The sequence below is a fragment of the Paramormyrops kingsleyae genome, chromosome 4 (genome assembly GCF_048594095.1).
Source record: "Paramormyrops kingsleyae isolate MSU_618 chromosome 4, PKINGS_0.4, whole genome shotgun sequence".
Classification (NCBI taxonomy): domain Eukaryota; kingdom Metazoa; phylum Chordata; class Actinopteri; order Osteoglossiformes; family Mormyridae; genus Paramormyrops; species Paramormyrops kingsleyae.
The window spans coordinates 25,427,114-25,451,938 of NC_132800.1; the positions used below are offsets into that span (position 1 = coordinate 25,427,114).

General features: G+C 46.4%; 2 pseudogenes; both read left to right on the forward strand.

Moving 5' to 3' along the window:
* The window catches only part of LOC111842342 (NLR family CARD domain-containing protein 3-like), a 35,218-nt pseudogene extending 32,871 nt beyond the window's left edge, over positions 1-2,347 (forward strand).
* LOC111835269 (NACHT, LRR and PYD domains-containing protein 12-like) overlaps positions 1-19,305 on the forward strand; it is a 202,143-nt pseudogene extending 182,838 nt beyond the window's left edge.
* The last annotated feature ends 5,520 nt before the right edge of the window (positions 19,306-24,825 follow it).

A 24,825-nucleotide genomic window follows, 5' to 3' on the forward strand; every position in this document is an offset into this window, starting at 1 on the left:
ATGGCAGTTGCTTCAATGCATTTAGGGGTGTGGTCCTGGTCAAGACAATCTCCTGAACTCCAAACTGAATGTCAGAATGGGAAAGAAAGGTGATTTAAGCAATTTTGAGCGTGGCATGGTTGTTGGTGCCAGACGGGCCTGTCTGAGTATTTCACAATCTGCTCAGTTACTGGGATTTTCATGCACAACCATTTCTAGGGTTTACAAAGAATGGTGTGCAAAGGGAAAAACATCCAGTATGCAGCAGTCCTGTGGGCGAAAATGCCTTGTTGATGCTAGAGGTCAGAGGAGAATGGGCCGACTGATTCAAGCTGATAGAAGAGCAACTTTGACTGAAATAACCACTCGTTACAACCGAGGTATGCAGCAAAGCATTTGTGAAGCCACAACACGCACAACCTTGAGGCGGATGGGCTACAACAGCAGAAGACCCCACTGGGTACCACTCATCTCCACTACAAATAGGAAAAAGAGGCTACAATTTGCACGAGCTCACCAAAATTGGACAGTTGAAGACTGGAAAAATGTTGCCTGGTCTGATGAGTCTCGATTTCTGTTGAGACATTCAAATGGTAGAGTCAGAATTTGGCATAAACAGAATGAGAACATGGATCCATCATGCCTTGTTACCACTGTGCAGGCTGGTGGTGGTGGTGTAATGGTGTGGGGGATGTTTTCTTGGCACACTTTAGGCCCCTTAGTGCCAATTGGGCATCGTTTAAATGCCACGGCCTACCTGAGCGTTGTTTCTGACCATGTCCATCCCTTTATGACCACCATGTACCCATCCTCTGATGGCTACTTCCAGCAGGATAATGCACCATGTCACAAAGCTTGAATCATTTCAAATTGGTTTCTTGAACATGACAATGAGTTCACTGTACTAAAATGGCCCCCACAGTCACCAGATCTCAACCCAATAGAGCATCTTTGCAATGTGGTGGAACGGGAGCTTCGTGCCCTGGATGTGCATCCCACAAATCTCCATCAACTGCAAGATGCTATCCTATCAATATGGGCCAACATTTCTAAAGAATGCTTTCAGCACCTTGTTGAATCAATGCCATGTAGAATTAAGGCAGTTCTGAAGGTGAAAGGTGGTCAAACACCGTATTAGTATGGTGTTCCTAATAATCCTTTAGGTGAGTGTATACCGGTCTATGTGTATAATAACATGGCTCCTTTTGCAGGCTGAACAGCTGTATTCTCACAGAGAAATGCTGTGAGGTGCTGGCTTCAGCTCTCAGATTAAACTCCTCACCTCTGAGAGAGCTGGACCTCAGTGACAATGACCTGCAGGATTCAGGAGTGAAGCTGCTCTCTGCAGGACTGGAGGATCCCAGCTGTAAACTGGAGAAGCTGAAGTGAGAAGAGATTGTTTAAAAATGATTCTATACCAACTGCATCTGGTTCTTGTTCTGAGGAGTATAGGTTCTTGTAAAATGTTTGGAAGGTGTTGTTCATTTCACGTCTATTGAAATATTTGTTACAGCAGTCACTTTTACTTAAAAGTTTAAATTTAAGGTGTTGTTCATTTCACGTCATTATTGAAATATTTGTTACGGCAGTCACTTAAAAGTAATGCTTGTAACGGTGAGGTGATCTTATTTATTTCGGAGTCTTTATCTGTCTCTCTGCAGGCTGTCAGGATGTAGAGTCACAGAAGAAGGCTGTTCTTCCCTGGCTTCAGCTCTGAGGTCAAACCCCTCATACCTGAGAGAGCTGGATCTGAGCTACAATCACCCAGGAGACTCAGGAGTGAAGCTGCTCTCTGCTGTACTGGAGGATCGCAGCTGTAAACTGGAGAAGCTGAAGTGAGTAGAGTATGAACATTTTTTGTCAGTTCAAGTCAAGTTTGTTTATGTAGCACATGTTCAAATACCAAGGTCATTCAAAGTGCTTTACAGGAAAGATAAGAAATAAAATGCATAAAGTAAAAGCATAGGAATAAATATGAAAATAAAAATAAAAGAACATGAAACATTAAAGAACAACTATTAAGTGACAAAGTGCCATTGGCATCAGTTACTGTCACATAGTCGACCATGGAGCTGCAGCCTGGGGGCTCTGGTGCCCGGTGCCCTTATAAACACCCTTATGCTGGAACACGGTGTTCGTTATGGACAGACTGTGGTCAGCACAGGAGTCTAATAAGAGAGCAGCTCGGGTTCTGGTCGGCCAGGCTGTTCCTCCCAATCACAGCCCTCCAGGTGTCACTGTCGTTACCCACGTGAGCGTTAAAGTCCCCCAGCAGAACAATGGAGTCCCCAGGGGGGGGGCGCCTTCCAACATCCCATCCAATGTCTCCAAGAACGCCGCAGACTCTGAGCTGGTGTTCGGTGCATAAACACAGATGACAGTCAGAGCCCGTCCCCCGACTCGAAGTCGAAGGGAGGCGACCTTCTCGTCCATCGGGGTGAACTCCAACATACTGACACCGAACCGGGGGGCTATAAGCAGACCCACCCCTGCCCTCCGCCTCTCACCATGGGCAGCTCCAGAGTGGGATAGAGCCCAGTCCCTCCCCAGAAGTTTGGTTCCAGACCGAGTCGTGTGTCAGAAGTCAAACCATGTTAGAAATAATTAAGCACATAAGCTGGAAACCAGCAATTCTTAGCACACGATTTGTGTTCGTTAGCAGAGCTAATAGATGAAAAAAAGTGACAGTTTAGAACTTAACTGTGATTGGTTTAACAAAAGTTAATAAAAATATAATGGACACCAATCAACACCGGTGTGATTGTTCATATGCTTTTTAAATACTGTACAATTAAGTCATTGTTTTAAAAAAATCTCTTCTGTGATGACTGTGATGGTTCACATTACTGTATTATACACTACAGCAATGCAAAAAGTGGTTTTATAATTATTTCATTTTCCTAAGGGTGGACCAGTGTAAACTCACAGAGAAATGCTGTGAGGCTCTGGCTTCAGCTTTAAGATCAAACTCCTCACCCCTGAGAGAGCTGGACCTGAGTGACAATGACCTGCAGGACTCAGGAATGAAGCTACTCTCTGCTGGACTGGAGGATTCATACTGTAAACTGGAGATACTGAGGTCAGTACTACTGGGTATTCCACACTGTAAACTGGGGGTAGTGAGGTGAGTATTACTGGGTATTTCATACTGTACGCTGGAGATGCTAAGGTAGAAAATAACTAATGATTTTATAGTAAAGCAACAGTATCTATGTCTACAGGTTGAGTTAAAAAATAACATTAGACTCGTTAAGTGGAATGTCGAAAGGAAGATTGCATTGGAGGCTAAGGATGACATTAAAAGTTCACTATATTTTGCAGGGGTGCCAATAATCGTAGCACATGTGTTTTTGTTAAAAATAATTATTTCTTGATGAAGGTTTTGTTTTTTTTTAATAAATTAATTTCAATGAAAGGTTGTGTCACGTTGCGTGGTAGGCGGACTAGCAGGAAGTCGAGAGGAGCCGGTTAGACGGACAAAACGGGGTTTAATGGGGGTAAACAGGGTAGACAATAACAGACAGGGCAACACCACACAACTAACGTCAATGACCGATCTCACGAGACTGGACTCGGACACGGACTAAGTGCACAGGACAGGCTGGAATTAACTAGACACAGGTGGGAACAATCAAGAATTGACATGAGGTAATGAGGGGGCGTGGCACACACGAGGATCGTTCGGCGCTGATCGTGACAGGTTGGATTTTTCTCATTTTTTCAGTGTGACATGAAGCTACTTCACCAGAAGGTGGATTTTTTCTTACCCTTGTACAAAGGGGTGCCAATAATTGCGGAGGGCACTGTATGTATAACTGAGGCTGATGTGGTACAAAGCCTGACTAAGCTCAAAATAAATAAATCACAGGGCCCTGATGACGTCTTACCTATACTTTTAAAAGATGAGGGATATTATTATCCAACCTTTAACTTTACTTCATCCATCCATCATCTACCGCTTGTCCGGGGTTCGGGTCGCGGGGGTAGCAGCTTCAGGAGAGAAGACCTCCCTCTCCCCAGCTACCTCTACCAGCTCCTCAGGGAGGATACTGTTGCGTTCCCAGGCCAGCCGAGAGATATAATCCCTCCAGGGAGTCCTGGGTCTGCCCCGGGGCCTCCTCCCTGTAGGACATGCACGGAAAACCTCTCCGGGTAGCTGCCCAGGAGGCATCCGCACCAGGTGTCCAAACCACCTCAACTGGCTCCTTTCGATGTGAAGAAGCAGCGGTTCTACTCTGAGGCCCTCCCGGATTTCTCACCCTATCTCTAAGGGAGAGCCCAGACACCCTGCGGAGAAACCTCATTTTGGCCGCCTGTATTCGTGATCTCATTCTTTCGGTCATTACCCATAGCTCATGACCATAGGTGAGAGTAAGGACGAAGATGGACCAATAGATCGAGAGCTTTGCTTTTTGGCTCAGTTCTTTCTTAGCCACGACAACCCGGTTAAGCGCCTGCAAAACTGTAGACGCCGCTCCGATTCGTCTATCCAGCTCCCTATCTCGCCTACCCTCACTCGTGAACAAGACCCCAAGATACTTGAACTCCTCCACTTCAGGCAGTACCTCTTCCCTGACCTGAGGAGGGCAATCCACCCGTTTCCTGCTGAGAACCATGGTCTCGGACTTGGAGGTGCTAATCCTCATCCCCGCCACTTCGCACTCGGCTGTGAACCGCCCCAGAGCACGCTGGAGATCCCCAGCAGATGAAGCCAACAGGACGACATCGTCTGCAAAAAAGCAGTGAGGCAATCCTGAGGCCACCAAACTGGACACTCTCAACACCCTGGCTGCGCCTAGAAATCCTGTCCATAAATATTATAAACAGGACCGATGACAAAGGGCAGCCCTGGCGGAGCCCAACCTGCACTGGCATCATGTCTGACTTATAACCGGCAATGCGGACCAAGCTTCTGCCCCATTCATACAGGGCCCGAATCACCCACAACAGTGGACCCTGGACCCCATACTCCCGAAGCACCCCCCACAGAGCACCTCGGAAAGCCTTTTCCAAATCCACAAAACACATGTAGACTGGATAGGCAAACTCCCAGGCCTCCTCCAGTACCTTTGCAAGGGTGGTAAGCTGGTCAAGTGTTCCACGGCCAGGATGAAAACCACATTGTTCCTCCTGAATCCGAGATTCGACTATCGATCTCACCCTCCTCTCCAGTACCCTGGAATAGACTTTCCCAGGAAGGCTGAGAAGTGTGATTCCCCTGTAGTTGGAACACACCCTCCGGTCCTTCATAAATAAGGGGACCACCACCCCGGTCTGCCAATCCAGTGGCACTGTCCCTGACCTCCACGCACTGTTGAGAAGGTGTCAGCCTTCTCAACCAACCAAGTGCCTGTTTCCGGGCTGTGTGAGAGTACACATCCAATGAACTACAGGCACACAGACTCGGGGGCAGGATTTCAGCCCGGGAGGTATAACTCGACAGCGCCACCCACCGTGTTCCAAGAGTAGTAACATTGACCAGCACTCTAAACACTAACTGACCAATCAGAGCAGCCTTGCACCCTCACTCTTCTGCCCCCCCCCCCCCATGACCTTGGATTTTCACTTTCCTGTATCTGCATTTCCCTCTGCTGATGCCAAATGGCTGCCAGCCTTTAACCTCCAAATAAAGTCCTTATAAAGCCCCGAATAACGGCACACCATGTCAGCCACGACAGCCCCACAACATCCACAGCATTCAGGTACTCTGGTTGGATCTCGGCCACCCCCGGGGCCCGGCCACCATGTAGCTCTTTAACCACCCTGGCCACCTCAGCCCCAGTGATGGGCAAGCCCCCCCAGCACCCTTGGGCTCTGTGCCCTCAGATGTCTCAAAGGCAGTGTACGTAGATGTATCTGAGGCAGGGTTGAGGAGGTCCTCAAAGTATTCCTTCCACCTCCGGGTGATGTCCCAAGGTGAGGTCAACAGCACCCTCTCCCCAATATAAATAGTAGGAAACAGGAGCTGCTTCCCCCTCCTGATATTCCGGATGGTTTGCCAGAACCTTTTTGAGGCCCACCGAAAGTCACTTTCCATAGCCTCACCAAACTCCTCCCATGCCCGGGTTTTTGCTTCTGCGACTGCCCGAGCTGCGTTCCGCTTGGCCCGCCGGTACCCGTCAGCTGCCTCCGGAGACCCCCGGACTAATAATTCCTGGTAAGCCTCCTTCTTCAGCTTGACAGCCCCCCTCACCTCTGGTGTCCACCATCGGGTACGAGGGTTACCGCCACGACTGGCACCGACCACCCTGCAGCCACAACTCCGTACGGCCGCTTCAACAATGGAGGTCTGGAACAGTGTCCATTCAGACTCAATGTTCCCAACCTCTCCCGGTATGCAGTTGGAATTCTGCCGGAGGTGCGAGTTAAAGCTCCGGCAAACAGGAGCCTCTGACAGACATTCCCAGCAGATCCTCACTATGCGCTTGGGCCTACCAGGTCTGACCAGCTTCCTCCCCCGCCACCTGAGCCAACTCACCACCAGGTGGTGATCAGTTGACAGCTCTGCCCCTCTCTTTACCTGAGTGTCCAAGACGGAAGGCCATAGATCAGATGATACGATTATGAAATCGATCATCGACCTGTAGCCCCAGGCATGTTCGTACCATGTCCACTTATGGACACCCTTATGCTCGAACATGGTGTTTGTTATGGACAAACCATGCATTGCACAGAAGTCCAATAACAGAACACCACTCAGGTTCAGATCAGGGAGGCCGTTCCTCCCAATCACCCCCCTCCAGGTCACACTGTCATTGCCCACGTGAGCGTTGAAGTCCCCCAGCAAAACGATGGAATCCCCCCGTGGCAATCCAACCAGCATACCACTAAGGGAATCCAAGAAGGCCAGGTACTCTGAACCGACATTCGGCACATAAGCGCAAGATGACAGTCAGAGACCTATCCCCAACCCGAAGGCGCAGAGAAACAGCCCTCTCGTTCATCGGGGTAAACTCTGTTGTTAAAGCACCGAGCTGTGGGGCCACCAATAGCTCCACCCCAGCCTGGCGTCGCTCACCTGCCGCAACTCCAGAGTAAAAGAACGTCCAGCCCCTCTCCAGGAGATTGGTTCCAGAACCCACGCTATGTGTTGAGGTGAGCCCGACTATATCTAGTCGATATAGTCTCAACCTCATGCACAAGCTCAGGCTCCTTCCCCACCAGAGAGGTGACATTCCATGTCCCGAGAGCCAGTTTTGTCAGTCGGGATCGGACCGCCAGGGCCTCCCTTAGCCGCCACCCAATCCACAATGCACCAGGCTATGCCCGGCCGGGCCCCATGGGCCAAGGCCCTGCCACCAGGCACTCGCCAACGGGCCCCTCCCCCAGGCCTGGCTCCAGGGTGGGAAACGGGACTTTGCTTCAATGCCTTATCATAGGGTTCTTTTTGGAATGCTAACTTTTTAAATGCTTCTGTCTGAATGACCACAAGACAATTGATTTGATAGAGACATTTACTTGCACAAAACAATACTTTAGGGGTCACAGTACTGATTACAGTACAGGCCCACATAGCATGCAGATAATTATCTGTGACACCCATGGTGCACTGTGAGCAGGTATACAGGCCCACATAGCATGCAGATAATCATCTGTGACACCCAAAAATTTCCTATTCTCAACTCCGTATTTATGTATTTATGGAAATGACTGTTCCCATGAGTCATAGTTAATAGTGGGATTGTGAAGTAGTAATTGCATATTATTCCATATTGGGGTGTATTTACAGAGTCTGAGAGTGCAGTTTGTGATTTTAATGGCTTTCCACTGAGCTGTCTGTCACACTTGCGGAGAAGGCGAGCCGGGAAGCAGGCAATCGGAGCCGTAAATAAGGACAGACGGGGTTTATTGTAGGTAGACTGACGGACAACGAACTGCACATGACAATACAATGACGGATCTGGGGTACACTGACTGAGACAAGGACTAAATACAAAAGACTAGCCAGACATAACAGGACACAGGTGATCACAGGAAACAGGACAGAGACACAGAACAGGAACAGGGACCAGAAAAACGACAAGACCTGACAGAGGACAGGGAACGCAGCCACCGAGCCACCGCCAGGGGCCGAACGGGCAAGCCAGGGGGCAGGGCGGGCGGGACCCAAGCCCGGCGTCTATGTCCCCGTCCCTTCCGGGATACCAAAAGGCGCGGTCCTGGGGGGTATCGGCCTTGTCGGGGCAAGGGCGAGGGAGTCAAATGGGAGGTCCCTGAGGGTGGAAGCTCGAGCAAAGCAGGGGGCTTGGCCGCAGGCGGTGCAGCCGGTGCCACGGGCGTGGTCGCAGGCGGGGCAGCTGGAGCCATGGCCAGAACAGGCGAGCCGGGCTGGACGGGCAGGACAGGCAGATCAGGAGGGGGCGCCTCAGTAGGCGCCTCAGCCGTGCGGCCAGTAGGGGGCGCCACGGGCAGAGCGGCTTCCTCCGCTGCAGGCGGAGGCGAAGCCAGGCCCTTGGGCGGAGCTGCAGCGGGTACCCTCAGTTCCCGGCCAGCAGGGGGCGCCGTGGCCACCCTGGGCAGGGCCGCAGGCAGAGCGGTGCAGCTGGAGCTGCGGGCAGGATGGGAACAGGCGGGTCAGGAGCAGGCAGGTCCAGAGCCGGCTGGACCGATGAGCAGGGCTGGACGGGCTGAGCGGCGGCCTCGGGTAGGGCCGCGGGCAGAGAGACGGCCTCAGGCAGAGCCACGGGCAGGACAGGAGCGGCGGCCTCAGGCAGGGCCGCGGGTGTGTGGCCAGCAGGGGGTGCCTCGGTGGGCACCTCAGGCGTGCGGTCAGCACCGAGGCGCCGCCGACACGTGACCAGCAGGGGGCGCCTCTGCGGGCACCTCGGGTTTGTGGCCAGCAGGGGGCGCCTCTGCGGGCACCTCGGGCTTGTGGCCAGCAGGGGGCGCCTCTGTGGGCACCGCCGTCACGCGGCCAGCAGGGGGCACCTCGAGCATGCGGTCAGCAGGGGGCGCCTCGGCGGGCGCCGCCGTCACGTGGCCAGCAGGGGGCGCCTCGGCGGGCACCATTCACACGCGGCCAGCAGGGGGCGCCTCAGCAGCTGCAGGGACCACAGGCAGGACGAGCGGGTCAGGCTGGACCAGCGGTGCTGTGGGCAGTGCGGCGGCAGCCGCAGGCATTGCTGCGAGCAGAGCGGCGGCGGCGGCAGCAGCAGCAGGCGGTGCCGCGGGCAGAGCAGCGGCAGCAGCAGCAAGCGGTGCCGCGGGCAGAGCTGCAGTAGCAGCAGCAGGTGTAGCCGCTGGCAGGTCCGGAGCAGGCAGGTCCGGAACGGGCGTCAGGAGGGGAGCCGATCGACTAGGCGCTGCCCCTTTAAGGGCTTTAGAGACCCGGGGTATAGCGTCTTTTACGGCGCGTATGCCGCCGTGCCCCAGATGCTCCGGCCGATAAAAATAAGCCTCTAACGGAGGCGGCTGCTCGCTGTGGAAGCTGGCTAGGCAGGCAGCGGCGGTGTCATCCCAGGCGGGGAGGAGAGAGCAGGCTCCCAGGAAGAGCGATGGAGTCTCTTCCTGCTGCTTCTCCCTTCGCTCGGTGAGCCGGCACTGTAGGCGACGGAGGCATTTCCGGGCTCTCTGGAGCGGGTATTCCTGCCCGGCTGGGCGGTCCTTGCCAAGGAGGTCCGTGCCCCGGTTAGCCAACTCCAGGGCTACGGGGTCCTCCTCGACTTCTGGCTGGGAACGCCAGTACACAAATTCCTGCAGCAGACCGAGCCGGTCGTGCTCGGTCTGCCGCTTTGTGCTTTCACAGAGATCCATCATTCTGTCACACTTGCGGAGAAGGCGAGCCGGGAAGCAGGCAATCGGAGCCGTAAATAAGGACAGACGGGGTTTATTGTAGGTAGACTGACGGACAACGAACTGCACATGACAATATAATGACGGATCTGGGGTACACTGACTGAGACAAGGACTAAATACAAAAGACTAGCCAGACATAACAGGACACAGGTGATCACAATCGGGGATTCACACGAGGTAACGAGGGGGCGTGGCACACATCAGGATCGTACGGAGCGGGGCGTGCAGGGGCGGATTAAGGTGTACAGAGGCCCCTAGACTATAGTAGTCTGTTGGACCCCCAACCCAGCCCCGCTCCGCGCCAATGGGGGCCCCCTTGCCGGCTGGCACACGTGGGGCCCCTAGGCTTAAGCCATATCTAGCCTGTGCGTTAATCCGCCCCTGGGGGCGTGACACTGTCAGCATTGTGCAAATGGCAGTATTGTTAAAGCAGTTATGTTTCTTTAATGAAATATTGAGAAAGGGTAAGTCTGCACGTCTGAGATTTTTACAGTACTGCTGCTCCTGCTCTAACCATGTAGTGTGACCATTTAGTTAAGTGTTGCAGTTAAAAATGAAGAAATATCTGATCTTGTAATCCGCCTTGAGATTAATTCTCATATGTGGAATGTTTGATTTTTGCATTTTTGTTTTTCCAGTAAAAATGTGACATTAATGAGTTCACAGTTTGAGAGAATTTTTCTGAAGGTATGATAGGAAGCATTGAGAAATAGTAATTAATCTGGAGGAGAATTTTAATTTTGTTTGTTGAAATATGTCCTATTAGTGAGAGTGGGAGATTCATCTTTTGTTTTGAGTAAGGGGGTGTAGTTTAGGGTAAATAAGTCTGGCAGCCTGGGGGAGATGCTGATATCTAAGTACCGGATATTTCCGGTGTGAAATGGACCATCCTGATCAGCAGAATCCCAGGCATCTTCAGACAGTGAGAATATTATGGGTTTATTCCAGTTTATTGTGTAGTTTGATAGTTTTGAAAATGTATTAATAAAATTAAAATTTCATGTAGTGAGGGTTGAGGGTTTTGTGCAAACAGCAAGATATCATCTGCATAGAGAATTTTATATTGAGTTATCGGTATGATTTCCATTTATTTCACTGTTCTGTCGTATTGCTGCTGCAAGTGGTTCTATGAAGATGGCAAACAATGAAGGAGAGAGTGGGCAGGCAGGCCGTCTTCCCTGTCGGAGTGTAAATGCAGGTGATGTGATCCCATCTGTGACACTGTAGCTTTGGCTGAGGTGTACAGCATTTTAATCCAGTGGGTGAACGACTCTCCGAAGCCAAATCTATGGAATGTGTTAAAGAGAAATGTCCACCTGACTGTCAGATGCCTTTTCTGCATCTAATGATGTAATTATGGTTTTAGTGTGGGTATGCTGAGCAATATTGACTAAATTAAATAATCTACGGATGTTTTCTGAGGCATGTCTTGTCTTGATGAAGTCTTTGATCAGGATGGATTATTATAGGAATGACTGTCTCTAACCGAGTGGCAATAGCTTTTGTAATGATTTTAAAGTCTGTATTCATTAGTGAGAGTGTCTGGTAACTGGAGGGCTGTGTTGGGTCTTTATCAGGTCTCAATAACACTATAATGGCTGGTAACTGGAGGGCTGTGTTGGGTCTTTATCAGGTTTCAATAACACTGTAATAACACTGTAATGCAGGGGTCTCAAACTACCAGCCCGCAGGCCATTTACGGCCCTCCCTCCCCCTCCCTCCGGCCCGCAACTGACGTTAAAAATATAACGCAATCCGGCACGCAAAATATTAATTAACAATATTTAATATTAATATTAATTATCATTTTTGTAGTTATTTAATAGCAATTTAAACTACTCATTCAATATACAAAAACAACACAAACAAAAATACGGTTAAAAAAATGAATACAGTGATAGCGTAAAAAACCTACGTATGCCAGCAGACATGCTAAGAAGAGAGCTAGTTTCGGGGCTTTAGCAGTTTATTTTTGTTTGGCTGTGAACGAAAATGTCTTATTCCAAACTGAAAAGGAAAGTGGATGATGAACGCAGACAGTTTCAGGAAAGATGGACACTGCAGTATTTTTTTGTGGAGTTTAATGGAAATGCCACCTGTCTAATATGCAAAGAAAAAGTTGCCGTTCTAAAGGAATACAATCTCAAGCGTCATTACTCTACTAAACATGGAGACCAGTATGAGAAGTACCAGGAAGACGAAAGAAAAAATCGAGCCACCCAGTTGCAGAGAGAGCTAACGTCCCAGCAAACTCTTTTCTACAAAGCCAAAAAGGATGCTGATGCTGCAGTTGAAGCGAGTTATGTGGTGAGTGAGATGATCGCTAAAGCAGGAAAGCCATTCACTGAAGGGCAGTTTATGAAGGACTGTATGTTGAAGGCCGCTGATATTTTATGTCCAGAAAAGAAGAACATGTTCAACAATCTCTCTTTATCGGCAAATACAGTGGCAGAGCGGATTACTGAATTATCGAGTGACATTTATGATCAGCTACGCGGGAAAGCGGGGGTTTTCACTGCATACTCTGTGGCGCTTGACGAAAGCACAGATAAAACTGACAATGCTCAGCTAGCTATTTTCGTCAGGGGTATTAATGAAAAGTTTGAGGTGACATAAGAATTGCTGAGTTTGTGTCCAATGCACGGCCGGACAACAGCCAAAGATATATTTCAGCAGTTGGGCGACGCGATTGAACGCGCTGGTTTACCTAGGAACAGACTAGTAGGCAATACTACCGATGGCGCCCCGTCTATGACAGGTAAAAAAAATGGACTGGTGGCGCTGGTGCAAAGAAAGTTAGAAGAGGAACATGCAGATCCAGCGGTTGTTCTGCACTGCATTATACACCAACAGGCTCTGTGCAGCAAATGCTTGAAATATGAACATGTCATGTCTATTGTCCTAAAATGCATCAATTACATCAGGTCAAGGGGTTTACAGCACCGCCAGTTTCGTGCCTTTTTAGAAGAAATTAAGGCAACATATGGTGATGTACTTTACTTCACTGAGGTGCGCTGGCTCAGCAGGGGAAATGTCTTGAAGAGATTTTTTGAACAGAGGTGAAGAGATTCATGGAAGATGGCAGAATGGATGTTCCTGAATTTGATGATCCTAAATGGGTCATGGACCTTGCATTCCTAGTGGACATTACACAGGAACTGAACATACTTAACCTGAAGCTCCAGGGCCCTGGTCAGCTTATCACAGCAGCGTATGAAAGTGTGGAAAACTCAGCTTTCTGCAAAAAACCTCAGTCATTTCACAACATGCAGATCTCTTGTGGAGGAGGGCATTGCATTCAATGGTGATGAATATGCATCTGCTGTTGAAAACCTACTTCAGGAATTTGATAAGCGTTTTGCACACCGTGACACTTTCCAGCTGTTTGCAGACCCCTTCTCAGCTGATGTGGAGAGTGTCCCAAATTTGTTGCAAATGGAACTTATTGACTTGCAGTGCAACAGTGAGCTAAAAACTAAATTCAGAGAGGCACAGGGAAATGCAGACAAGACTGCACAGTTTTTGAGAGAATTACCTCCACGCTTCCCAGAGCTGTCCAAAGTGTTCAGTCGGTTAATGTGCCTTTTTGGAAGCACATATCTGTGTGAGAAGCTTTTCTCAGCTATGAACTTTAACAAATGCAAGTTCAGGTCCAGGCTTAGTGATGCTCATCTTGAAGCTGTACTAAGGGTTTCAACTGTGAACACCATCAGGGCCAATGTGGCGCAGTTGTGTGAGCGAAAGCGCTGCCAGGTGTCTGGCAAGAAATAGCATAGTTTGCAAATGTATTGCATTTGTTCAGTGTAAGGTTGTTTGTTCAGAATAGTTTTGATAAGTAACTTAAGTTAAAATAAAGTAGGTAACTTAATTAAAAAGTAAAAAATATATAACATAATACACAGACACTGTTGTTTATATTTTTAAGTATAACAGAAATATGTTAGTAATGTAACGTAAAAGAAAGTTAACTCAGCAATTAAAGTAAATTTCCAGAAATGTTGCGCTTGAATGGTAAAATGGCCCTCCTATGAAATATCAGTCACAGCAATGGCCCCCAGCCAATTTGAGTTTGAGACCCCTGCTGTAATGGCTGGTAACTGGAGGGCTGTGTTGGGTCTTTATCAGGTTTCAATGACACTGTAATAACACTGTAATGGCCGGTAACTGGAGGGCTGTGTTGGGTCTTTATCAGGTTTCAATAACACTGTAATGGCCGGTAACTGGAGGGTTGTGTTGGGTCTTTATCAGGTTTCAATAACTCTGTAATGGGCGGTAACTAGAGTGCTGTGTTGGGTCTTTATCAGGTTTCAATAACACTGTAATGGCCAGTAACTGGAGGGCTGTGTTGCGTCTTTATCAGGTCTCAATAACACTGTAATGGCTGGTAAGTGGAGGGCTGTGTTGGGTCTTTATCAGGTTTCAATGACACTGTAATAACACTGTAATGGCCGGTAACTGGAGGGCTGTGTTGGGTCTTAATCAGGTTTCAATAACACTGTAATGGCCGGTAACTGGAGGGCTATGTTGGGTCTTTATCAGGTTTCAATAACACTGTAATGGCCGGTAACTGGAGGGCTGTGTTGGGTCTTTATCAGGTCTCAATAACACTGTAATGGCTGGTAACTGGAGGGCTGTGTTGGGTCTTTATCAGGTTTCAATAACACTGTAATGGCTGGTAACTGGAGGGCTGTGTTGGGTCTTAATCAGGTTTCAATAACACTGTAATGGCTGGTAACTGGAGGGCTGTGTTGGGTCTTTATCAGGTTTCAATGACACTGTAATAACACTGTAATGGCCGGTAACTGGAGGGCTGTGTTGGGTCTTTATCAGGTTTCAATAACACTGTAATGGCCGGTAACTGGAGGGCTGTGTTGCGTCTTTATCAGGTCTCAATAACACTGTAATGGCTGGTAACTGGAGGGCTGTGTTGGGTCTTTATCAGGTTTCAATGACACTGTAATGGCCGGTAACTGGAGGGCTGTGTTGGGTCTTAATCAGGTTTCAATAACACTGTAATGGCCGGTAACTGGAGGGCTGTGTTGGGTCTTTATCAGGTTTCAATAACACTGTAATGGCCGGTAACTGGAGGGCTGTGTTGGGTCTTAATCAGGTTTCAATAACACTGTAATGGCCGGTAACTGGAGGGCTGTGTTGGGTCTTTATCAGGTTTCAATAACACTGTAATGGCCGGTAACTGGAGGGCTGTGTTGGGTCTTTATCAGGTCTCAATAACACTGTAATGGCTGGTAACTGGAGGGCTGTGTTGGGTCTTTATCAGGTTTCAATAACACTGTAATGGCTGGTAACTGGAGGGCTGTGTTGGGTCTTAATCAGGTTTCAATAACACTGTAATGGTCGCTGTTCTCATATGTGATGGGATTTGTGATGTATGTTTAATTTCTCTATCTGTCTATTGAAGAGTGGAGATAATACATCCCAAAAATGTTAATAGATTTCTGCAGGGAAACCATCCGGTCTGGGCACTTTATTGTTAGGCATTTGGTTGAGGAACTTATGGAGTCCTTCTGATGTTAATGGTGCATCAAGGGTATCTGCTATTTCATTGGTTAATATGGGTAAGTCTAGATTATTTTTAAATGACTCTATATCAACTGCATCTGGTTCTTGTTCTGAGGAGTATAGGTTCTTGTAAAATGTTCGGAAGGTGTTGTTCATTTCGCGCCATTATTGAAATATTTATTACAGCAGTAACTTTTACTTATAAGTAATGCTTGTAATGGTGAGGTGATCTTATTTATTGGGGAGTTTTTGTCTGTCTCTCTGCAGGCTGTCAGGCTGTAGAGTCACAGAAGAAGGCTGTTCTTCCCTGGCTTCAGCTCTGAGGTCAAACCCCTCACACCTGAGAGAGCTGGATCTGAGCTACAATCACCCAGGAGACTCAGGAGTGAAGCTGCTCTCTGCTGTACTGGAGGATTCCAGCTGTAAACTGGAGAAGCTGAAGTGAGTACAGAGTGTGTGTCTGACACGCTAGAGATACTTATGCATGTATGTGAAGAAGAGGCACCAATAAATAAATGGATACAGCAGCACTATGTCATTCTGCTTCTCCTATAGTGTGGACCACAGTGGAGAGTGCAGGACCAGACCAGGCTTACAGAAATGTAAGTGTGTTTGCATGTTTTTATTAATAATACCATTAATAATTTGTTATTGTTGTATTCACACTATTGTTGTGATGAGTATGGCTTTTTGCATTGTGTGTAGATGGATTTCCATGTTTGTGTTTAGGTGAATTTCTGTTTGTGTCATTTTAGACAACATCCAAATGAGAGTAATAAAACATCAAAATCATCACCAAAAACAACAACAACAACAACAAATTTATTTTTGTATAGCGCATTATCACAACATTACATTGTCCCAAAGCGCTTTACAGCATCCCCACCCAAAGCCCCCAGTGAGTAAGCCATAGGCGACAGTGGCAAGGAAAAACTCCCTAGAAGGAAGAAACCTTGGGAGGGACCAGACTCAAAGGGGGAGCCCATCCTCCAGGGGCCGGCAGGGAGAGTCAAATACAGTTTAGTCTGAAACACAAACGGGGAGCAGGGGGGAGATGACAAGCCGGTGCCAACACTTCCTCCAATCGCCAGGCAGCCAGAAGGCAGGGAGCGGGTCATACAAGGAAGATGACACTGGCAGAACGGCGAGCTGGATGCACGGTCGTCATTGGCAGTGGCGACGTCACATGTTGCAGGGTGTGCTGGACATCTTGATAGATTGAAGGCTCCAGGTAGCACCACCCAGGAGAAGGTGGTGGAAATAAATGCAATTAGTCAAAGTAAGGGAGACTATAGGCAGTGCTAAAAGTTAGATGAGTGCAATATGAAGTGCAATGCTCCGGCAGATATGGCTATGGCAGCATAAGTAGGAGGGAGAGGCAGGTGGGAATGCAGGCATGGGGAGTCCCTGAAATGTCAGCACTCCAATCCCACAAGCAATTGTGAAGCTAGAGTGACAGCACTGTCAATTCAGTTTATCCAAAGCCAATGGCACCGATCCCCACCCAGCTCTACACCTCACACTATAGGTTTAACTGGGAGTGAGAAGCTAGCTAGAACTAGTGTCCCTATAAACACTATCAATTCATTTAATCATTTTTAAAAATATTTTTTACAAATACTTTTATAGCTGCTCATATCATCTTTGTGTTTGTGTGGGAGTGTAACATGGTTAAAATATATTCTGATGTAGTTGTATATCTTTAATTAAAAAAAGAATCCTTTGCATTTGTTCTTTTTGCACATGCTGTGAGTGTATGTGTTTTCTGTGTGAGATTCGTTAGTATTGTCCTAAGACGGCACCTACTGTATAGGCAGTGATCCTGGACTCTCTCCTCATGTGCAAAATGTGAATTTGCATTTTTACATGGTGGTTCTGGAACACACCTTAATATTCATGAGAGTATATTCCTGATTGGGCAGTGAATGCCTTAGACCAGGGGTGGCCAAATCCAGGCCTGGAGGGCCAGAGACCTGCACATTTTTGGGTTCCCCCTCATTTAACACCCCGGATTCAACTGCTTGTGCTAATTACCACACAGCTTTTGAGCTGAATCATTTATGGTGGGACAGGGAAAGAACTAAGCTACACTGGGCGCCGGCCCCCCAGGACTGGATTTGGGCAGCCCCGCCTTAGGCAGAAAAAACAGGCAGCACGTGTCGATGTTCACTGGCCAATCAGGTAGTGCCCCTCTGATAAACATTAATGAGGCTTTGCTTATGATTAATAAGATTTCCCAAACCACGGTGCTAAAAGAGATTTGCGCCCGGGACACAATGGATGGGTGGCGGAAAATGTCGAATTTCATCTCGGTGCCCATGTTAACAGATTAGCGCGGCCACGTGCCTGCGCGAGATGCGGGGCTCACGCCTCGGGGCAGCGGCGCCGCATCTAGAGTCACATGCGCGGTAAGCGGATCAATATGGAAGCGTATTGCATTAATCGGAAAAACAGTCAATTCTGCTTTTCCGAATTAATGTAATAATCATCCTGTTTTTCTGAATTAATGAGATAACCTTTCTGTTTTTCATGATGCACGATCTGTGTAGTTTAATCCGCTTTTATTGATGGTTTGTAAACGGTATTATCATTAGTTTGCCGACTTTGCGCGGCACCTATTACGCCCCGCTTGACACCGCAGTGTTTCTCCCGGATCAGCAGATACAGTATGATACAGTATGACCCACTTCACGGAAATAAGCCGATGCATTCAGACCGGAATCGTCTTCGGAAGTTTGTATCAGGATCCAGGTCCAAACCTTTATTGAATATCACTTTAAATATGTAATAATATTACTTAAATATTCTGTTATTGATGGCCATTTTCAAAGGTAAACTCCCTGTAGAAAGACGGAGAGCAGCAAGGCGCCGGATTTAGCGGTTAAAAGGAAAGACACTGACTTTTAGTATTAATATCTGGTGCCGTTTTGTGGTAAATATGCTTGTGATGAATATATCCGATGAATGTCGCTGCTTTGTAATTTTATTTACCCGTAATTAAGCTGTTAGTTTAGCTCGCGCCGCATTTTGGCGGCTCTTCCCGCCGGCGTCGCGCGCCGTCCGACATTTCCTGAGCTATTTCATAAACTTCATTTCCCGCTTCGTGCGGGGAAGCTGTGCTGTTTTTATATTGTACAGAAACATAAAGTACAGGCTGCCTGATGGTATTAATAATTCTTCCTCCTGCCTACAGACTCCAGCCAGCTGACGCTGGACCCCAACACAGCAAACAGACGCCTGTCTCTGTCAGGGGGGAACAGGAAGGTGACAGGGGGGGCAAAGCGGCAGCCATATCCTGATCATCCAGAGAGATTTGATAGCGCGTGGCCCCAAGTTCTGTGCAGAGAGAGTCTGACTGGCCGCTGTTACTGGGAGGCTGAGTGGGATGGAGATGGAGCCCTGATAGGAGTGACTTATACAGGGATCGGGAGGAAAGGAGGGAATGACTGTTGGCTTGGAAACAATGACAAGTCATGGAGTCTGATCTGTTATCCTGACAGATACTGTGTCTGTCACAATAAGAAACAGACTGACATACCCATAGAGCCCTCAGGCTCCCGCAGAGTAGGAGTGTATCTGGACTGGGGGGCTGGTGCTCTGTCCTTCTACAGAGTCTCCTCTGATGGACTGACCCCCCTGTACAGATTCACCTCCTCATTCACTGAGCCCCTCTATCCAGGGTTTTATGTTGATAGAAACTCCTCAGTGTCACTGTGACGTGTTGCTGGTTCTCCTGGCAAAAAGGTAAAATCTCTGCTTTTTAACCTTTATAATCATTTTTACTCTGAAATGTATGTTTAACTAAAATAAATGTGTGTGTTCAGTGAGCTGAATAAACAACAAAGATATCATTTTATAGTTTTTCTCTCTGACTAAAATGTAACTAAATGTAATCCTTATGGGGGGGGGGGGGCTTTCCCCCTCCCCTGTATATGTACATTTATATATTTATGCCTATTTACTGTATTTCCTCCCTGTACAATGACAATAAAGGCTTTCTGTTCTGTCCTATTAATGTCCTGCTTCAGCGTCACCCAAAGCATAACTGAGTAACATAATGAAACCACAGTCTGGTGGATTAAATTAAATTAATTCACTTTACTACTGACACAATTAGAGTAAATCAGTGTAAATAATAACCATTTAAGTGGAGACATAATAGAAACAAAAATCATTGGAAAATATAATAATACCCAGTTACTGCCCTGGTTCAGTGGATTAAAGTAAATAAAATTATTAATTTATTTGATTAAATAGTGAAATTTGTTTTTACCAAATAATAACCCACCCCACTGTGAAAGGTCTGGTTACGCCCCCGTCGGGCAGAAGGGGCCGGTGCCCACCCACTCTCGCCACCCCCACCCCACTGTGAAAGGTCTGGTTACGCCCCGTCGGACAGAAGGGGCCGGTGCCCACCCCCACCCCACTGTGAAAGGTCTGGTTACGCCCCCGTCGGGCAGAAGGGGCCGGTGCCCGCCCACTCTCGCCACCCCCACCCCAATGTTAACGGTCTGGTTACGCCCCCGTCGGACAGAAGGGGCAGGTGCCCGCCCACTCTCGCCACCCCCACCCCACTGTGAAAGGTCTGCTTACTCCCCCGTCGGGCTGAAGGGGCCGGTGCCCACCTACTCTCGCCTCCCCCACCCCACTGTGAAAGGTCTGGTTACGCCCCCGTCGGACAGGCACCCTTACCCCCCTCACTGGTCGATCGCAAAGGTAGTCTGGGTAGATCGTAAGGCATAAAAAATAGAGGATGGGTGACGCGTTCAACCGCGCCAGCTGCTACCAAACTCCAGCAAGCGGCCGCGTCACCTAGTTAGACTCTGATTTATTTCTACTAAACTTAAGAATGGGTATAAAAATGAATGGGGGAGCTGGACCAAGTAAGAAGCCAAAAACCTACCACTTCCATGCGGAATGGGGTGGGACTGTTTTTTCTTCCACAATGTCATATTCGAAGTGCATTTGCCTCATCTGTCAGTCTGCAGTTGCTATTCCGAAGAAGGGAAATGTGGAGCGGCATTTTCAGACTGTTCATAAAAACTACGACATTAACTTCCCTCCGAAAACGTGCTGAGAAAGAGAAAGGTGAAGGAACTAAAATCCCAGTTCAGTTCAAAAATACTTCATTTATAGAGCACCTAATGTAGCTGTAGAGGAAGGCAGAATATTATATGATGATATCAGGATTATGAGTAATAAAAATGATGTGGTGGTTATGGGTGATTTTAATTTACCTGGGATACAGTGGGACACAATCTCTGGCTCTTCTGTAAATGAACTTGAGATGGTGGAATTAGTACAGGATTGTTTTTTTACTCAGTTTGTTAATACTCCTACCAGGGGAGAAGCCCTTCTTGATCTGGTTTTCTGTAATAACCAGGATAGGATTGGAAAATTAGAGGTTTTAGACCCATTGTACGGTAGTGATCATAACATGGTTAAATTCGAGGTTAATTTTAGTGTCCGAAGAGCAAAGTCGAAATTAAAAGTATACAATGTTAGGAAGGCTAACTTTAATGGTATGAGACGGAAATTAGAAACTGTAAACTGGACAGAGTTAAATAGCAAAACAGTAGAAGAGGCATGGGAATTCTTCAAAAGCACATTGTTGCAAGTGCAAGAGGACTTCATACCTATTTCCAGCAAAACTAAATCTAGGAAACGACAACCAAGGTGGTTTACTAAGGAAATTAAGAATAAAGTCAGGAGGAAAAGGGCTCTGTTCCAAAAATGGAAAATAACTAATGATTTCAAAATTAAGCAGGAGTATCTAAGTCTACAGGCAGAGTTAAAAAATGACATTAGGCTATCCAAGAGGGATGTAGAAAGAAAAATTGCATTGGAGGCTAAGCATGACAGTAAAGGTTTCTTCCAATATTTTAACTCCAGAGAGCACTAAAAGCTGAAATCACTAATTTGCAGGATAGTAAGGGACTTATAATTGATAATGAAATTGATATGGTAAATGAGTTTAATGATTATTTTTCAAGGGTGTTCACAATAGAGAACACAAGTAACTTACCACCAATTAATACGAATACAGCATCGTCTATGACCAATATATGTATAACTGAGGTTGATGTGATACTAAGCCTAGCTAAACTCAAAATAAATAAATCGCAGGGGCCTGATGGCATCTTACCTATAGTCTTAAAAGAGATGAGGGATATTATTAGCCAACCTTTAACTTTAATATTCCAGAAATCGTTATCTGCGGGTGTGGTACCATCAGATTGGAAGCATGCTAATATAACACCCATATTCAAAAAAGGGGATAGAAGTAATCCAGCAAACTATAGGCCAATCAGTTTAACTAGCATTACTGGAAAAATAATGGAAGCTATAATTCAAGTGAAAATGGTAGATTACCTAGATGCAAATAACATCATAAAGGATAGCCAACATGGATTTAGGAGAGGTAGATCCTGCTTAACGAATCTACTTGAGTTCTTTGAGGAAGCTACAAGTGAAATTGATCACAAAAAGGCCTATGATGTGATTTACTTAGATTTCCAGAAGGCCTTTGATGTTGTCCCCCACAAACGTCTCTTGCTAAAGCTTAAAGCTGCAGGGATTTTAGGAACAGTGGCAACTTGGATCAAAAACTGGCTAACTGAAAGGAAGCAGCGAGTAGTTATTAGAGGCACAATGTCACAGTGGGCCTCCGTTCATAGTGGGGTACCGCAGGGTTCAATTTTAGGACCTCTATTGTTCCTAATTTACATTAATGATATTGACACAAATACATACAGTAAACTGGTTAAATTTGCACACGACACCAAGGTGGGCGGGGTAGCAGATACTAATCTAGCAGCAGAGAGGCTTCAACGGGATCTGGATTTAATTAGCGAATGGGCTGATACTTGGCAGATGAAATTTAACACAGATAAATGCAAGGTAATCCATGCAGGGAGCAGAAATATAAAGTACAGATATTTTATGGGTTCCACTGAAATAAAGGTAGCTGATTACGAGAAAGATCTCGGTATGTATGTTGATGCTTCCATGTCCCACTCTCGCCAGTGTGGGGAAGCAATAAAAAAGGCGAACAGAATGTTGGGTTATATCTCTAGATGTGTGGAGTTTAAGTCAAGGGAGGTGATGTTACACTTATATAATTCCTTGGTAAGACCCCACCTAGAATACTGTGTGCAGGTTTGGTCACCATACCTCAAGAAGGACATTGCTGCCTTAGAAAAGGTGCAACGAAGAGCTACGAGAATGATTCCTGGTCTTAGAGGAATGTCTTATGAGGAGAGGTTAGCGGAACTGAATCTGTTCAGCCTTGAGCAAAGGAGACTAAGGGGGGATATGATTCAGGTCTATAAGATTCTAACGGGTCTGGATGCTGTTCAGCCAAATGACTATTTCAATATTATTACACGGCTCTCTGGAATGCTTGATTCTGATTGGTCAGTTGAGACATTTGCAGGTTCATTATTTTCAAATAATAACCGCTCCAAAGTAATAACGCATAGTCACGTGGTACTATATCGTTTCGCGGAAAGATAAAAATGTTATTTTAAAACAAATATGCCAATAAAATGTTTCAAATTCATATTCATGTCCATGTCATTTTCCTTATGTGGCAAGTAGCCGTGTAATAAGCGGGATAATGTACAGGCAGCCGGTAGTTATCGCGAAATAAGCCCCTTCAGTGTGATACAAGACCTTCCGCTTCGCGTCGGGTCCTGATCACACTGTCGGGGCTTATTTCTGCGATAACTACCGGCTGCCTGTACATTATCCCTTACTTAGTCTAAATACTAGAACTCGTGGCCATAAGTGGAAATTAGCGGGAGAACATTTTAAAACAAATTTGAGGAAGCACTTCTTTACACAGCGTGTAGTTAGAGTATGGAATAGTCTTCCTGCTATTGTAGTGGAAGCTAAAACCCTGGGTTCCTTTAAATCAGAGCTAGATAAGATTTTAACAACTCTGAGCTATTAGCTAAGTTCTCCCCAAACGAGCTTGATGGGCCGAATGGCCTCCTCTCGTTTGTAAATTTCTTATGTTCTTATTTATCCCAAAGGGAAATTATTATTATTGTTATTATTATTATTATTATTATTATTATTATTATTATTATTATTAATAATAATAATAATAATAATAAAGAATACTCAATATTTTTATACATGAATGTTCTGCATTTTTATAGTAGGTAGATAATTTTGATCTGGTCATTTATAAATAGCTCGCAAGCTGAAAAAGTGTGGGCACCCCTGCTGTAGTCAGTTATAATGTCTGTATATCAAGCTGCTGCCATATTTCTTACATCCACTGGACACGTCAATTCACAGAACAAGCGATCCAGAAACACTGTGTACTCTTCAGGGAGGCCACTAGGTGGCGACAAAACATAGATTACTAAATATAAGAGGTTCAGAATTAAATTATAAGAAAGCCGATCTATGTGCGATATTTGTAAAATACCATGACGACTCCATTTTAACGGGACGCTTCTTTTTATGCCAGTTTGTAATAAATAGTCATTTGCGTTCTTTCATAATAAAAATAAATCAAATATTATGAACCATAAATCATCCGTATATTTTGCAGGAACAGACATCGCGCCGCTGAAGTTCAGCACTTTCCCGTTTGAGATGAACGTGATGTTGCCGTTTCCTGCCCGGCGACCTTTAAAAATCCATGACAGCAGCGGTTAGATGCATCGTGTGCAGCGGCCATATTCACGGACAAAATCAAGCTGATCGCTAAGACTTAGTTTGTGGTTAATTAATACAGAAGTAACAGCATAATGCTACATTATTTGTGCCCCTCAGGTAAAGTGTTACCGATGAGAGAACACTTTGAAAATCAGTAAATAACATTTTCTCTTGCCTTGACTCCATGTCTAAATCAGACCTAGACATGTTTGAGTAGATTATCATGGTTCCTCTGGTTATTGCACTTACACACACAATATGAAGAAAATGTAAGTGAACCGAAATCTCCATGCAATGAATTAGCATCCTGTGAGTGTGTTTCAAGTGCTGCAGCCCATACATTAGCAATGGGCATCAGATCACTGTATTCAGCAGAGTGAGGGGTTATTCAGAAAGGACCAGCATATTATTATAAACCAGATTGATAACTTGTTTAAGCAATTATTACTGTATGTCTTGCCCAGGGCTGGACTGGGACCAGAAGATGGCCCTGGCATTCTTTGGTCATGGCGACCCACTATGATTATTTATACGATATGCGAGAGCACATGACATACCAGAGGATATATGTGTATGTTGTGTGATTTCAAAAATTAAAATAGAGCGTAGCAGCCTACAAGGAAGAGAGTAACCACGTAAAAAAAAATATTATATGCTCTTTCACTACTCAGGGATTCATCTTGGGAGAGATGGCCACAGTGTCACAATTCCCACCTTGAAGTGAAAGTGGATGTCAAAGAAACACAGAGAGAGAGAGTGAGAGAGAGAGAGGTTAGGGTTAGGCAGGAATGTTCATTTCACTAGTGTTATTTCTCTGGTTACCTATCAATGATAAATCATCCATTTCAGCAAAGTTTT